Source organism: Phoca vitulina, unplaced genomic scaffold (assembly GCF_004348235.1).
Source record: "Phoca vitulina isolate PV1807 unplaced genomic scaffold, GSC_HSeal_1.0 scaffold33, whole genome shotgun sequence".
Classification (NCBI taxonomy): Eukaryota; Metazoa; Chordata; class Mammalia; order Carnivora; family Phocidae; genus Phoca; species Phoca vitulina.
This window is the reverse complement of record NW_022589736.1, coordinates 11991800-12004641: the sequence shown is the minus strand read 5'-3', so window position 1 is coordinate 12004641 and position 12842 is coordinate 11991800. Positions and strand designations below refer to the sequence as shown.

The 12842-nt window shown below is 37.7% G+C and overlaps 1 long non-coding RNA gene across 1 annotated transcript in view; it reads left to right on the top strand.

Moving 5' to 3' along the window:
• The window catches only part of LOC116645648, a 120658-nt gene extending 108145 nt beyond the window's left edge, over positions 1-12513 (top strand). The window contains exon 5 of the long non-coding RNA XR_004301986.1: positions 12447-12513. This is a non-coding gene — a long non-coding RNA (uncharacterized LOC116645648). The remainder of the gene's footprint in view (positions 1-12446) is intronic.
• The last annotated feature ends 329 nt before the right edge of the window (positions 12514-12842 follow it).

The window sequence follows — 12842 nt, the reverse complement described above, 5'->3', positions numbered from 1 at the left end:
GTTACAAATAAGCCTGTAATTCACTTTCTTCTGCTTTCTGCATGATAATGACATTTTAAGTAATACAATGTGTATCTTCTGTACAAGACGCGCTTAGGTAAACTAGATTTCTGTCAACCAAGCTGACCCCCAAAAGTTTTGGCAACATTTTTGGAAAGTTTGAGATTTCTTTTTTTCTCTATTACTGTCCAAAAAATAGAATATCCAGAAATTAGGATATGTTTGGGTAGTTTTTGATGTTTCATGACAGTGCAGACTGAAAAAAAAAAAAAAGATTATAGACTTTTTCCTATTAGCAGAATGAAGTGAAGGTCCAGTATACTTTCTGTGTGCTCCATTTCATACATGTTGTCTGCTACTTTGACTCAGAATTGAATAACATTTATTAAGTATGAAACAAAATGGTAACAATTATACTTAGAATCATTCATCTGAGCTTAATAAAACTTAAACATTTCATTCATAAGACCGCCAGGAAAAAAGTAAATGGTAATTTTGATCAGAAGTCATTACTAGATGAGGGGGGCCTGGGTGGCTCTGTCAGTTGAGCATCTGACTCTTGATTTCGCCTCAGGTTATGATCTTGGGGTTCTGGGATGGAGCCCTGCATATAGCTCCATGCTCAGTGGGGAGTCTGCTTGAGGATTTCTCTCCCTCTCCCTCTGTCCTCTCTCTCTCTCTCAAATTAATAAATACATCTTAAAAAAGAAGTCATTGCTAGATGAAACAAAGCATCACTGCAATTGAAATCACAGAGAATAAAATAAAATGTTGAATATTACACAAATAACAGGCTTATCTAATCCCACGTTGCCTGTTCTACTGGTCTGTGATGACATTGAAGATGCAAGACTGGTCATCATGGTAGTCCTTAGTGAGAGTCAGCAACTCTGCTGGCTTTTCTCTGTGGACACACAAGACTGTGCTTCCCTGAAACCCTGAGGTTAAGTGACTGCATGACTTGTTTTCACAATGACATGTGGGCACTGATGGTAATTCTCCATCTTTCTCTACTCCTAGGTCAGCGATTGTACATATTCACAGGTTAAGAGGGAAGAATGACAGGGAGCCCCCAAATGACAGGGAGATAGGGAGAGAGACAGAGGCTCTCTTTCCTGGAGACTAGGCATGAGATAGGACAGCAAGAGCAAGAAATACACTTTTACTGCTTTAAGCCACTGATATTTTGAGGCTGTTCCTTAACATAACATACCTGGCTATTCTGATAGATACATATCCTTTGCCTTAAATAAATATCTTAAAAAATAAGCTTGAAATTTTTCAATTATGCAGAACAAGTAAATCCCTATGATGCCAACCTATAAAGTTAATTCGCGAGGGGAAATGGCACATCTTTCCATCTTCTAGAATACTACCGAAATTTTTTCATGAGAATCCTGATAACAGAGAAATGGGTTTCTTTCTGGCTTATAGAGGCCATAAAACAAATTACTGTTATTATGTCACTAATTTACCTAAGACTTCTTCTCAAAATCAACATTATGGTAATTTCTCTATTCTCTCTCTCTCTTTCTTCCTTTCAATCAATCTTCTTTTCTACAGAGTTTGACTGGACAAGCCTAAAAACATATTGAACTATGTTGCTGCAACTTTTAGGTAATATATATATATGTACACACACAGTATATATATGATTCAAATACACATGTATACACACATTTATTCACATATATACACATACATGTACTATATATATAGCTTAACATTAGAAATCATTAGAATCATTAGAAAAAGACAAACACAGGAAAAACTCTGATCTGTGACATAGTAAAGATCTACATAGGTAAATATAATTTTAGAACTAGAGGAAAGGCTTTTCATTTGCAAATAAAAGCTTACAAAAGTCCCATAAAATAACACAAGGGATAAATTTCACTTCTTTTAAAACATTTCTTCTGTTGTATTTAATCCACATAGCACTCAATTCTATAAATATTTCTTGCATTTTTGCAAAGGATAATACTATGGCAGAGTTTTTCTAGCTAGTTCAGACTGATAATAAACAGCAGAGTTGGACTTCAAACTCAAGGCTGACCCCAAACCTCTAAGTTACATAAATAGAAGTGGTCTTCTTAATCTCTACTGCCTGCCTGCAGAATGTAGCTACAGCATGGGGTTAATGGAACCCCTGAGGGTTTCTAAATAACTTTTGAAAATTAATGAGCTTATAGAAACTCATATTTCAATAATTAACATACAATTTTAGAGCTCATTCCACTATGCCTCATGAATGAAATTTTAGGTTAATGAACCTAAATAGACTATTATCGATGGGTCAGATAGTTTCATAAATGGCTCAATGGGAAAAACTCTCAAGTAACAGTCATTTTCCATATTGTTTATAAGATTAAAAGTGGAATTTTTTTTCTATAGTCAGATGACAGTTATTTCGTGATGCATTACCATTTAAAATAAGCAGTACTGTGTTGTAATATACAGTTCTGCTCCCATAAAGCAACTTTTTGTGCAGTACAAGGCAGAGAGGGGACTTGAGGCCAATTTGTAGATCCATCAACTGCTGTCCTCTTTACACTGGATCTACCAAAATCAGGTGGAAAAAAAAAATACAGCCCCAAGGAAGCTCTTGAGAATGCAGATGTAATTTATTCCTTTTATCATTAACCTCAGTTTTTCTCTTCATAACTTCAGTGACTATCTGCAGAACAACCATTCCCACTTCTCCCCAAAATCTAACCCAAAACCAAAAACACTTCTTCCAAAGACCTTCCCTAAAGATGGATGGATCAGGCACAGTCCTGAATATATTTTCTACCTCTCTGGTTGCACCCTAACTAATTCTCTATCTATACACACACACACACACACACACACACACACACACACACACATCTAATGCACACAAACACATATATAATATGTAATATATGATATATAACAGATATACACAAAGGAGGGGGAGGAACAGACAGACAGATACACACACACACACACACAGATTTATTATAAGAAATTTGCTTTCAGAACTACTGTGAGGGTCTGAAGTCTCTAGGCTAGGCCTCCAGGAAAGGGATAAGGGAATATCATGGGCAAACTCAAACTCACAGACATGGGTAGAAGCTACTGACCACAGACTGAATTGCGTTTTCTTGGGGAAGCTTCAGCTTTGCTTTTAATGCATTTTAACTGATTGAATCATGTCTGTATAGATAACCCAGGATAATCTTACTTATTTGGTTAAATTTTAATTATATCTGCAGTAACACCTCGATTAGTGTCTGATTGAATAACTAGACTGTAACCTACACAAGTTGACACATCAAAAAAATCATCACAATGGAGATTTAGACCACATACGGTTTGCCCACTTAAACACTTTGCTTTATTTAGAGTTTCCTTTTTTATCAGTCTGACCATAATCATTACTTGGCTCTAGCAATGCTTAAAATGTAAGGAGATCCAAATGTAAGGCAATACACACTGGAGCATGCTCTGAACAATCTCACCTGCAACTTTTCTTCCATTTGGTGAAACATCAGCTCTCTACTTTTTGTGATGGCAAACATACCTAAGTTTTCCTCCTTATTGTGTCTATTGCTTCTTAAGGATTTAAGGACCTGTACATGTTAATTAACCTTATAATATTAATTCACTAATTTCTAACTTGCCTTTATATTTTCACTTTCTATCTATGAGAAAGTAAACTACTTCTGTTCAAAACTACACAGCCAACTAACTACAGATAAAAGACAGACCTGCAAAATCATCAGGTTGAAATGAAGAAGGAGATGGAAAGATATGCTCAAGATTTGGAAGGAGATAAGTCAATAGTATAACAAAGATCTACATGGACTATAATTACTAACATGACTGATTCATCAAAAAATTGAATCAGAATGTACAGAAAAAAAGTGATAGAGAAACAATGGTTATGAAGGACAAAACAAGAAGAACCAACATGTAAAGAGTTTGTATTTGTTTAAAAGATATAACAAAAAACATTTGAGAAGATGCAGTAGTCAAAGATCTAATGGATACAGTATTACCTAATTCAAAGAAATATTTGTGTATGAAGATTGATAAGATTTATCGTCTGCCAAGGAAAATCAATAAACTGGCATGTAGCCAGATATCTTTACAAAAATATTTAAAGAGTCAAAGAAAGAATCCTATCAATGGTTATGTAGCAAAAACAGGTTACATTCAAGGAAACAAAATTAGGTAGGCCTCTCAGATTTTATACATCATTAAATTTGAAAAGAAAATATGAAGGGAAAATATCTACAGTCTTTTGAGTAAAATGAATTGGAAATCAAATTTTATACCCATTGAATTCCATTTTCTACAAATGCATGGAAAATGATACTGTTGTTACCATACTGTCAACCTTTTTAAAAAAATAAATAATTAAAATAATAATTGGAGATTTCTAATGGAATATGGCAGACAAACCTGACTGCAAAATCTCTTTTTTTCAAATTGATAAAATTAGCAAAAAAGGTAAGCCTGCAAAAAATGTGCACCAGCAGTAACCGAGCAAATAAAGGTTAAAATTCAATGCAGATTTCTGCAACCCAACCTGATAGAATAATTTCTCTCAGTCTTGACAAAATATATAAAGTAACTATTTTCCTGCATAGCAAGACTAATTCTGAGAAGAAGGACAACATATGAGGTATGTTTCATATCTGACCTGGCTTTGTGCCTGGGGTGTCTTCCCGACCACAGCAGAGGATGGTAGCCCACCCAGAACATGATGATATCACTAATCTGAGGAGGCCTTGATCAGAGTACAGAAGTTAGGCTATTGAAACAATTGGGATTATTTGTGGGGCAGGACCCTGGTGTGAGGGATCTGCACAAAAGAGGGAATATAGAATTCTTAGTGTAGATTTCCCATTGGTGTCCTGGGGCATACAGGGCATGGTGACTTTTGGAGGCCTAGTAATGATAAGCTGCAGCAGAACTGGGAGGTAAAGAGACATACAAGAGCCATGTGCTAGGACTAACCACAAAACCAAAACAGATCTTACCTAAAAATAAATATTCTAAAGACTCTCAGGATTACAAAATAATTTAATTAACTATAAGAACAAATCTCAGCATCCTTTAATGGCAGACAACATAGCTCTGCTATGTTCATTTTCCAACTATAATGTTCAAGTTAGATCAAAAGAAATTAGAAGACAGTGAAACAGCAAGATACAGTTGTCCTATAATCAAGGAAGGAAGGATGGATGAACGAACCTGGCAAAATAAACCTAACCGAAGGTGGAATTAGCAGATGAGGATTTTAAGAGAGTGATTATAAATATGTTCAAAGATGTAAAGGAAAGTATAGGGTGAAAAATTAGAGTGGGAATTACAGCAGAGAATGGCAAGCAATAAGGAAAAGATTCTAGAATTAAAACGTAAATAACTGAAATAAAAAATAAACTAGGGAAACCTAAGAACAGATGAGAACTGTGGAAGATAGGATCAATAAACTTGAAACAAATAAACAGAAATTATACCATCAGAAATGAGAAAGTTAAAAGGGTGGGGGAAGAAGAATAAAAATGAAGAGAGTCCCAGGGATCTGTACAACAACATTACAGGATCTAACGTACAAAACAAGAATAGCAAAAGAATAGGAGATATATATACCAAAATTTCCTGAAATTGGGTTAAAATTACCACCTTACAGATTTCAGAAGTTCAACAAATCTTAAGAAGTACAAACAGATAAAAAACAAAAAGCATACCTATACATATTACAGGAAAACAGTAAAATGAAACAAATGGTGACTTTTACTAGGGAAAAAATGGACACCATAGGATATTGCAATGAGATTACAAAAGTGCTAACAGGAAAAATAAAACCAGCCATCCTAGAATTTTATATCTGGCAAAATGTCTTTCAAATATGAGTGCGAAATAAATAAGTTTTTAAACAAACAAAAGCTGAAATAATTTGTCACTAGCAGATCTTGACTATGAGAAATTCTAAAGGATGTTATTCTGGTTAAAAAAAAGTAGTAATAGAAGAAACTCTGATTAACATGATGGAATGAGAAACAAAATGGCAAATAGGTGGGTAAATATTAAAAACTGACTTCTTAATTTTTTAAAAGACAAGGAACTGTTAAACATAACACACATCACATTATGGGTTTATTACATATCCAGTGGTAAAGTATGATAAAAATAGCACAAAGGATTGGGAAAAATTGAATTTATACTGTTGTATATTTTAGGTGAAGTGGTACCATATCAATTCTGAGTGTATGCTAATAATTTAAAGATATATTTTGAATTCCTAGAGCACCCAGTAAAAATAAAGCCAAATAACCAATAGTGGAAATAAAAAAAAGAATACTTTAAAATATATCAATTGATAACTAAAAAGGCAGGAAAGAAGAAACATGAGTACAAAAAAAAATGTGTGATAGAACAAATAGAAAACAGAAGGCACAATAGTAGGTATGAACTCAACCATGCCAATCATTACAATAAACAATTGAATTAAAAAGCAGAATTTCTCAGACTGGAACAACTAGCAAGTCCCAACTATATTTCCTTTTTGTGAGGTACACTTTTTAGAAATTAGTCTGTGAATATTAAAGCCTCTCAGTTTGTCTGAAAATAACTATTTTTTTCTGATTGTTGAACAGGGATTCATCTAGTATATAATTCTAGCTAACAAGTCCCCCCTTAATCCAATATTTGGAGGAAACAGTGGAACATTGTAGTGAATGAGGTAACTAAGAGAAGGTTTAGGTACCGCTCTACTGAATAATTGCACATAAGTGACAGAAGGCAGGAGAGGGATCTACAAGGAGAGAAGGAAAGAGAAGAACCGAGAGAGTGTGATCTAGTTTGTACTATTTGTTAACCTTGGAAAGAGTGGGTTTGGTGGCATGTGCTGAGGGCTACAGTGAATTACAGAGTTTGGGGGATGTGAAAGAAAGGTGAGAGCAAATGTAGAGAGTTTATGTAAGACATGTAGCTATGAGGCATGTAATGCTATAGGGGTTGGAACATGTATAATGATGGGAGGATACAGTTAGAGAGGGACTGGTTGACAATAAAGAACAGAAAGGGCTTCACCAGTAATATTTATACACTAGATTGTAGAAGGTGAAATCCAAGGAGCAGGGTGTAGGCGGAATACCTTTTTTACTAAGAATGTGAGAATTTGGCATTTTCTACAGAGGGAAGAAAAAGAACCAGGCTGCCCAATAAACACGATGTGTGTAGGCAGGGGGGTGGTAAATAAGATGGTGAAGCCCTTTAATTCTTCTCTATGAGAAGACAGTAGAGGCATCAATACACATTATTTTAAGTGTAAATGAGGTATATTAAAAGACAGATGATTTTTGGAGAATGGAATGCATGATTTTATAATTTCAGAGATGACAAGGCTCAGAATTTTCCTTTGGGAAGGAGTCTCTTAAAGTAGGGGAAATTGTCTTTGGAATTGAGGGAGTTGATGGAGATGAGAAGCCATCATAATCCCTAGGCACTGAGGTCTCCTGCGAGGAGAGCCATACTTTAGAGGAGAGGAAGAATGTGATGCAAAGTCTTCAATATCTGAAGAGGTGGTAGATAGATGATCAAGCTGGAAAGGAAGACAAGTCTTGAGCTTTAAAGGAGCAAAGATTCAACAAGAATATAAGGGATTAATTGCTGGGATGCAACAGTCCCATTGAAAATTGAGATACTGGGCCTTATGGAAGAAGACCAGCCTCTCCTAGAGTGGGTTATGGAGGAGTGGATGTGGAAGGGAGAATTGAGTTCCATCCAGTCCAACAATGACTTAGGTGGACCTGGGAAGTCTGTTATGGGATTACCCCAAAACTCAGTGGAACAGTCTGGAAATGATGGAGGAGTGGAGATATTGCACAGTGTACATCACCTCTGCTTACCCAGTCTAAATGATTGCTTGGGAAAGTATGATTGATCTGTAGGGGCAGGGGGTCCTCCCTTTTTCACATTGACTGAGAGGATTCATGATCCGAGTCACGGTCAGAATTAGCTGACCTCATGGTTGTGGGAAAAAACCTAGGCTAGTGGTTCTCAAAGGGTGGTCACCAAGACAACAGCATCGTACCAACTGTGAATTTGTTAGGAATGCACATTGTTGGCTCCCAGCCCAGACCTACTGGAAAAGAAACTCTGGGGTTGGGCCCAGAAATTCATTTTTTAACAAACCCTCCAGGTGACTGTGATACATGCTCGAGTCTGAGAACCCCTGGCCTCTGCAATTGCAGGGTGGCTATGGAGGGAACACTGAGATCTCTTGATTTATTTGTGGTTTGGAAAGGGACCCTGAGGAGAGGGAAGCAGGTCAGGAGACAAAGCAGTGGATTTCTTTGTGATCTTCAAGCAGAAAATGTTAAAATGCATTATAAAGTATCATCTATGTCAAAAAGCTTTTTGACATCCACAATTTTGTTCAGCAGTATATCGACATGCTCATCTAATTAAAATATTACTGTCACAGAAAGACAGGCTAATAGCTGTGACATACAAAACACCTAAGGTTGACATAATGAATGAATATTCATTCACTCATTCATTTATTCAAAATATATTTGAGCACCTACTACTGTTGGATATTATGGGAAGTGAGCACTGGAAATTTAACAATATGTCAATAATTAATAATAATAATAATAATAATAAAATTCCTTACATTCTAGAGGAAAAATAAGTGTCATCAACAAATTATTAAAATGCAAAGCAGGGCTAACTGCTAATTTTTTAAAGAGATTTTATCTATTTATTTAAGAGAGAGAGAGAGCACGACCGGGGCGGGTGGGCAGAGGGAAAGGAGACTCCTCATTGAGCAGGGAGCCCAACCAGGGGCTCAATCCCACAACCCTGAGATCACGACCTGAGCCAAAGGCAGACATTTAACCCATTGAGCCACCCAGGCATCCCAGGTTAACTGCTGATTTTTAAAGAAGAATGCATTGTCTCTACTAGGGAGAGAATAATGTAAAGTGCCTAGTGGAGTCATACAACTTTTTATAAATGCATTACCATTGAGTTTTATCTTAATAAGCAAGAGATTTACAAATAGAACAGCAGAAGAAAATCAGGTAAGACTGTATGTGCAAAACCGAAGTGTGATGATAATATATATGGTATGGGTGGGAGAGTAGGATATGTGTGTGTGTGGAGTTTAGAAAAGGAAATTGGGCCATTACCTGTGCCTGACACATGCTTTAGTGTCATTAAAACCATCTTTTAAAAAATACATACTTCTGAATACTTTAATTGTATTTTCTACAAATAAGGGTATTATGAAAATACAACCAGAACAATCAGGAAATTAACATCAATGCATGACCACCATCTCATCTTCACTCCCCATCCAAATTCTGTCAGTGCCATTTACAGCAAATGGACCATATCCACGATCATGTACCACATTTTGTTGTCATTTCTTTTTAGATTCCTTCAGTTAGGTCCTTAGTCTTTTTTTTTTTTTTCCTTGAATTTAGCACTTTTGAACAGTATGGGCCAGTTACTGCATAGAATGTTTCTTACCTGGGTTCTCCCTGATGTCTCTTTAGGACTATTTTCAGGGTATGCATCTTTGACAGGAATTTTATGAAGTTATAACAGTTCTTCTCATTGTGTCTTATAAAGTGGCACAACAATTTTCTCATATGTCCCCGGACTGGCAATATTAAGTTTGATTACTCCATCTAGGTGGTATCTGCTAGGCTTTTCTATCATAAAGTTTCTTTTTCATTCATATGTAATTAATTTTTTGTAGGAAGGTGTATTTGTAGACACACGCATTTCCCATTCCTTATCAAGTTTTTTTTTTTTTTTTTTTTTAGATTTTTATTTATTTATTCATGAGAGACAGAGAGAGAGAGAGAGAGGCAGAGGGAGAAGCAGGCTCCCCGCGGAGCAGGGAGCCCGATGCGGGGCTCGATCCCAGGACCCTGGGATCATGACCTGAGCTGAAGGCAGACGCTTAACCATCTGAGCCACCCAGGCGCCCCTTCCCATTCCTTATCAAATTTTAATTTCTTCCCTGGGGTCCTATTTTATTCAGTGGGTTATTATTTCTTCTTATTACTTATTTTGATGCTCAGGCTGTCCTATATTTAATCAGTGGGAGCCCCTACAAGCTGGCCCCTGTGTCCTTTTACTTGTTCCTGCCATTCTTTGAGCACACACCTCCTTAGTTTTAGAAACAAGATATTCTGAGATCTTATAAATTCTCTTCCCCATACCTGGAATCAGCCAGGTTCTTCTAAGGGAAGAATGATATTTATTAATCAAGATCCAAGCACTAGGTCAGCTCATTGCTGTTGCATTACTGCTGTTCCCAGGTTCTCTCGGTGGGTAGAGCCAGGAGACGTGTGTGGATGTATCTGTGTACACAGAGGCATACACGCATACACACTCTTACTCACATTTACATCTGTGTTCTGGATCTACCCATACAGGTTGAGTGCACACCAACATCTTTAATTCCCAATCGGCTCATTCTGTTTGTTTTTCTTCTTTCCCCTTTCTCTATTTGTAGTTCTATTCTCGGAGATTGATAAGCATGACTGTCATTATCTTTACTTACTCAATTATTCTTCCTACATACATCGATCTCTTTTTGTCATACAATTGCCCCAACCCTACCAGTATCTTTTTACCCTACTCTGCCTCCAGAACCCTGCTTACGCCACCACCACCCTTGGTTGTGGTGCATCCCCCTCACCCTGCCCAGGCTCAGAAACACCTGGAGGGGCCCTGTTAAGGTTCCTATTAAGGAAGCCCTCATCACCCTTCTTGGGCTCCAAGTCTCTGTGATGGGCAGCCTTCCCCAGCATCACCTTCCACACCTTGTTCCAACATTGGGTAAAAGGATCTCCTCTGACCTCCAGCCCTGTACAGATTCCCTCCTCACCTGGCCCTGCCTCACACATCTCTCCCCTGGTCGGCCTCCCCACACCTTGCATGAATGCCTTTCTCATCCTGCTAGGCTCTGACATGGGTAGAGAGATGCCATACAGTGCCAACAAGACCCTACCTGGTCAGTCTCCAACACCCTGTGTTGGTGCTGGGGGCTGGCTGCTCCAGCACCCCATCTTCAGTGCCCCTCTGTCCTGGGGCATCCTGTTCTTGCTAGGTTCCACCTAATGACCTTAGGAGCGAATTTCCAAAAAGGGAAACATAGGTAAATGGGATGGGGAAGAAGAGGAAAAGGAAGAGACAGACCTATCAGTATTCGAAAGTGGAGGCAAGGATGTGTTGGATTTGAACTTTAGAGAGATGTATTTGGAAACAATAGCGGATTGGTTCTGAAGCCATAAGGTTAGTAATGTCTTTTATGAGAAACTCGCATTACGTAGTACGTCAGATGCTGGTATGAGTCTGAAATGTGAACATGACTGTGGGGTTTTTTTTAAAGGAAAAAAACATTTTTGAGGCTAAAAGAAAATGATGATTAATTAGGTAATCTGGAGGTAAGGGAAATGAAGGGGTCACACTGACACTGAGTTTTAGCTCCAGTTTGGAAACTGGCAGGAGGCGACATTCAATCATTTGGGAATCCGTCCTCTAAATTATCCTTTCTTTCTCTTTCTTTGATCCTTCGTCTGGCCTCTGACCTTCCTAGGTATTCTTTTAGATCTGTCTCTCTCTCTTTTAAGACTCATACCCGCCCTGTGTACCTCTTAAATTTTAGTATGTCCTTTAAATTTCTCACTACAGAACTGTCCAATCAGTAAATATTCCTCAGATAGCTATCTTCTCAAATGATGTAATCTTATAAAACTAGCCAGATCTTTCATTTTGTTCTGAGAGATCTTATCTTTCATCGTATTTTTTCTTCAGTATCATAGTCAATGATAAAACATAAATAGTAATAATCTCGATAAATTGCTGTCTACCTAACTTTTTTTTTTAAAGATTTTATTTATTTATTTGACACACAGAGAGAGAGAGAAAGTGCACAAGCAGGGGGACAGGCATAGGTAGAGGGAAAAGCAGGCTCCCTGCTGAGCAAGGAGCCCAATGCGGGGCTCGATCCCAGGACCCTGGGATCATGACCCCAGCCAAAGGCAGAAGCTCAACCATCTGAGCCACTCAGGCACCCCTGTCTACCTGACTTTATACTCCTCTCAGAAATATGAATCATCAGTAGGTCATAATATCAATAGAAAGCAGGGAAAGTCACATCACTTAAGAGTTATTTAAATTGCAGCAAAGTCAGCAACCATGAACTTGAAGGTTATTTAAGCTCCTAAATTAAGCATTTCTCTACAAGAAAATGGCTTCCTATCCAATTTAAAAAAATGGCTGGAGTGAACATTAAAGAATAAAATAGAAAACAACAAATGGAGCCTGTTTTGTAAACAAATTTTAAAACATGCAAGGGAAAACAACTTTGTTCAATTTCTGGAAGTTGAAGTCTATATCACCAATTTCTTTTTCATTTCTTGTTCCTGCTCCAATATCCATAGGTTATTATCAGCAGAAGCACAGCCAAAACCTCTCAGTCATGGATGACTCCTCCTCACTGGAAGTAATAAGACACAATTCCTTCCCCCAAGATGATGCTTAAAAAAATCAGGTGAGGGGGCGGAGCAAGATGGCAGAGGAGTAGGAGACCTGGATTTCATCTCCTCTCAGGAATTCAGCTGGATAGGGATCAAACCATTCTGAACACCTACAAACTCAACAGGAGATCGAAGAAAAGAAGAGCAACAACTCTCTGAACAGAAAAGCGACCACTTTCTGGAAGGTAGAATGTGCGGAGAAGTGAATCCGAGGCGATATTCGGGAGGATAGACGGCGGGGGAGGGGCCTCCGTCGGCCGCTTCTGGCAAGTGATAGAGCCCCAGAGCACAAAATCGGAA